This window comes from Rhyacophila brunnea, unplaced genomic scaffold (assembly GCF_057557595.1).
Source record: "Rhyacophila brunnea isolate RB1 unplaced genomic scaffold, BYU_Rbru_1.0 scaffold_122, whole genome shotgun sequence".
Classification (NCBI taxonomy): Eukaryota; Metazoa; Arthropoda; class Insecta; order Trichoptera; family Rhyacophilidae; genus Rhyacophila; species Rhyacophila brunnea.
In genome coordinates this window covers 147,820-152,795 of record NW_028232777.1, presented here as the reverse complement: position 1 = coordinate 152,795, position 4,976 = coordinate 147,820, and the positions used below count along the sequence as shown (strand labels likewise).

At 28.9% G+C, this 4,976-nt stretch overlaps 1 pseudogene; it reads left to right on the top strand.

Annotated features, from left to right (window-relative positions):
* The first annotated feature begins 2,297 nt into the window (after positions 1 to 2,297).
* Positions 2,298 to 3,968, top strand: LOC147077588 (uncharacterized; annotated as a pseudogene).
* Positions 3,969 to 4,976: the final 1,008 nt, after the last annotated feature.

The window sequence follows — 4,976 nt, the reverse complement described above, 5'->3', positions numbered from 1 at the left end:
GAATACTAGCGGATTTTATGAAGTAGATTAAAATAGAAGACCACTTAATAATTTAGTGAAATAAAATCTATAATTTATATTCATTGGTATGTGTTGAGCATTTAATAGACCATTTACTTAGCTTTTTTTGTATGTGATGGAAGAAAACCAATAGTTATCGTTGGTTATAAAAAGCGGCGGGAATTAGATAATGTTTTTAGTGGTAGATTTATATGAAAAAATGACATTCATGCATTATTTACGCATCAAATTCTAAGCATTGTAATGAATTATTTTAGTGTCATTATGTGTCTACATGACTAAAACAAAGGGTTTAATGGGTGTATATATACTGCAGAGAAAATGACTTTTAGAATATAAATTTATATTAAACCATAAATAATCAAGAATTTTCTATATTATTGATTTCTAGCGAACAGAACCATAGTTTTTTTAATAACTGTTAATTATATTGAAATCAATATTTGAAAATTCAGTGTATAATTGAGTACATAGTAAAAATAAGCCTTCAAGTGTAAGATAGAGAATTTTTTTTAAATTATTTGAACTAGGCTATAAATAAATTAATGATATTAAATTGAAGGTAATAAAAAAAACATATGATTAATTGATATCTAAAATACGCTAAAATCTGGCTTCTAAAATTGATACTATATCCTGTACGGCTATGTTTTTCATTGTAAAATTTGAACTTTATGAATTTTAAAAATATCATATTACCACTAATCTATTAAAATGCGCCTCGTTTCTTTTTTTTTGTATAAATTATATTAGTTCTATTTCCTTTTCAAGAAGAGATAATAAACGCTTATATAGTATTTGAGTACAAATATAGTTATTTTTTTAATAAATAGAGTCGCAATATCTTTTAATTTTAATGAATATGAATAAATTATATTCGACTAAACACCTTGTATATTAAGGAATTAGGATGCCGATAGAAGCAGCAGCATATGGACATACAATTGTCGTAAAAAAACACCTTTATCTATAAGTATTGAAAGTTGAAGATGCATTGAAGAAGACTGTAAGGATGATGTGCTTGAAAATAATATGCAATAAATTTGTAATATAGAGTAATCAAAAATTTTGCACTAGCAAACATGAAAAAATTATTTTTATAATGCGAGTGTAAATGTAAAGTGTAGTTTATTTAAAATAAATAAAAAATCTGTTTTCGAAATGAAAGATTATTTAAAAAAAGTCGAAATTTTATTAAAATCTACCCTCATACAAGGCTTAATAGTTTTATATTATTATTTTATCTTTTATATTACTAATTATCATATAAATTACCTAACATTCAATTGCCATTTTATAATTATAAGAGTATTCTATCCTTCTTTAAAAAATTAGTTTATTTTTTTTATCGTAGATACTATAAACTGTACGATTGAGCAATACCTTTTTAGTAAATGGCCTTAAAAAATGTGATATAACGAAAATATGCAAGATAAGAGGATCAAACTAAGCGTATAGAATGATCATCGGAAATAAAGCATGTTATGTTTGAAAAAATAATAAAAAGTTACAATACAGAAATGCATTCCTAAATGATATACTTTCAGATTTTATATTTTAATGAAATTCAAAGTATAATATCAACCTATATTCAAAATAAAATTGAAGAAGCAGTTTACTGATACTTTACTGAATGTAAATAAAACTTAAAATATTATATGAATATTGTTAAGTAATACTAATAATTTTGAAAATAGCTAAAATATATAGCACCCTAAATAAATCTATAAAATAAACTTGAAGTAAAATTAAAAAAAAAGAACCATACTTTAATTAATATTCCCTTAACCTTCCAGGCACTAAGCTCGGTAAATATTGAAGGAGGGCAAAAAAATATTCCTGCATAAATTTTCCTTCATCTATTACTCAGGTTTTACAGATTTATTGTACCTTGAGGTTTCGATTACTGTGATAGTAATTTATAATTATTAAAAACTTTCAAATTTTCATACATAAGATACTCTAAAATCCAATTATTTCTGGTGCAAACATATACCATCATAAAATTCCATAGTATATTCTTTAATGTCGCTCAAAAGATAATAGCAAATCTAGATAGGCTAATCCAATATTCTATCCTCTTTTTTTAAAATCAGATCCTCTAATCCAACCAATATTTTTAAAAGTTATTTTTCCTATCTGATATAAAGATGGCGGTATCTCTAAAACTTATGATTTGTTACCGATGAGACACAATTCTGAGAGATATTTTATCAGATTGAATTTAGTAAAATTATGTGGCGAATTTTAATTAATTTACCCATTAGAATCAGTTTATGAAATTAACAAAAAAATCAACCGAAGATTCACTATCAACAAAAGTTCTTGCCGAGTCTTTCCGCAAGCTTTTTCATGGCACACCGACTGAACGTACTGATGTATTAAAATCGCCTTTGTACAAAGTGTTGACGGATAAAAATAATAAGCATTTACAATCAAAACGAGATGATGATGAAAAGAAAATTTATATGGATTTTCAAGCAACTACACCGATTGATCCCCGAGTTTTAGACGCGATGCTACCATTTCAAACCAGTCATTTTGGTAATCCACACAGTCGAACACATATTTTCGGATGGACGACAGAAAGTGCCGTTGAACAAGCGCGTTCCAAAGTAGCACAAGTAATAAATGCCGATCCAAGCGAGATAATATTTACTAGTGGCGCAACCGAAGCCACGAATATGGCTTTAAAAGGACTGGCTTATTGGAAGAAGCAAGAAAATATGGTGCCACATTTTATAACGCTCCAAACGGAGCACAAATGTGTTTTGGATTCTTTACGAACTTTGGAAAGTGAAGGACTGGCGGAAGTCACATATTTATCAGTAGACAAAGAAGGTAGATTGAATCTTGATGATTTACGTAAAAGTTTTAAGGCAAATACTGTTTGTGTGTCTGTTATGGGAATAAATAATGAGATTGGTGTGGTTCAAGATCTGGAATCAGTCGGAAAGATTTGTAGTGACCGAAAGGTTATTCTTCACTGTGATGCAGCACAATCATATGGGAAGGTTCCGATTGATGTGAGGAAAATGGGAATAGGAATGATGAGTGTGAGTGGGCATAAAATTTATGGACCTAAGGGAGTGGGATTTTTGTTTATTAATAAGAAGAGGAGGCCTGGGCTAGAACAATGGCACAATAATTTTTTGAAGGAGGGGAGTGAAGAAACTAATATGGGAAAAGAGAAAAATAGTGGACAAAGAGCAGATAATAGTAAAGGAATAATTGGAGAGTCGAAAAATGCCATGAGTGAAGAAATGGATGGTAAACAGAAAACAGGGGCTATTCAAACAATAAAAGAAAAGGTAAGTCAATGGTTAAATATTCCTAGGCCTAGGATTAAGCCATTATTTAACGGAGGTGGGCAAGAAAGGGGTTTAAGGAGCGGAACAGTCCCAGTCCATCTCGTCGTTGGTCTTGGAAAAGCAGCCGAAATTTGTAATAATGAAATGATCAGAGACTATAATCACGTGAAAAATTTAAGTGAAAAACTAACTAATTATCTTCGTAAAAATTTAAGTGAAGTGATAAAAAATGGATTTGATAATCATAGAATCCAGTCAGATGGAAAAGTAAAAATAAAATCAGATGAAACAGATTTGAAAAATCTTAAATGGTACCCTGGATGTCTTAATCTTTCATTTTCGTACGTTGAGGGAGAAGGTCTAATGATGGCTCTAAAAAATATTGCTTTGAGTTCAGGAAGTGCATGCACATCAGCAAGTCTGGAACCTTCTTACACTTTAAGAGCATTAGGAACTGAAGAGGATTTAGCCCATAGCTCTATTAGATTCGGAATGGGAAGATTCACGACTAAAAAAGATATTGAGATTGTTGGGAAAAAGGTTGTGGAGGCTGTAAATAAACTAAGAGAAATGAGCCCACTTTATGAAATGGTCAAAGATGGCGTTGATTTAAAAAGCATCGAATGGTCACAATAAAAAATTGCAAAATTAAATAAACCAAATTTCAATATCATCTAAGTAATATTATTTCTATTCATAACCATTTCAATTTATAAAATAAATACATAAAGTTTCACTATTTTTTTTATTTACAGTTTAAGTTTTTTTTCAATTTCATCTATTGAGACGTATTCAGCCTATTGGGAACATTGCACAACTCAAAATGCATATAGTATTATAGGTTAATTTTCTCAAATCTAATCATTTTCTTTTGGTTAAGAATGGATGCGGGATTTTAAATATGGTAAATGTCTTGATGCATATTCTAATATTTCCCTTTTAAATAATCACATCAACTCCCCTTTACATTCTTTTGATATGGGTACAAGTGTCTTATGAATTTTCAAATATTTGAATTTATTAGAAAAAAAATAATTTGAATGGGTCTTAAAAATACCATAAGTCGTATATAAGGAATATGGTATATCAACGGAAGGATATGGTCAAGTAATAGCTGTGTTTAAACACTTATATTCATAAAATCCTGTGGTTAAATACATATTGAAAAAGACTGTAATGATGATGCGCTTATAAATGGTATACGGCAAATCAGTAATATAGAGCAATCTAAATTTCTGCGCAATATAAAAATTCAAAAGAAAAACTAGACCTTAAATATACTAAGAAGAAAATGGACGCCTTTATAACTATCAAATCAATAGTTATCAAGAAAATATTATGCCAAGTAGTGATACGATGTGCCTACTTGCACCAATCAAGTTATCCTTGAGACACGATCTAAATACAACATATAAATTAACTCTTGAATAAATAAATTTGACTTGAGTAGTATCATATTAATGGCTTTTAATCTTTTTATCCGTGTGTAAAAGAAGATTTCAATATAATACATCACATTTCTACTTATTATAATACAATTCACCCTGCTTATGTCAATTTATTTCGTGACTCATTAATTTACCAGCCTTTCTAAACTCCCCACTATACTTATTTTTATCTTTATTCTACATAATTATTGTCTAA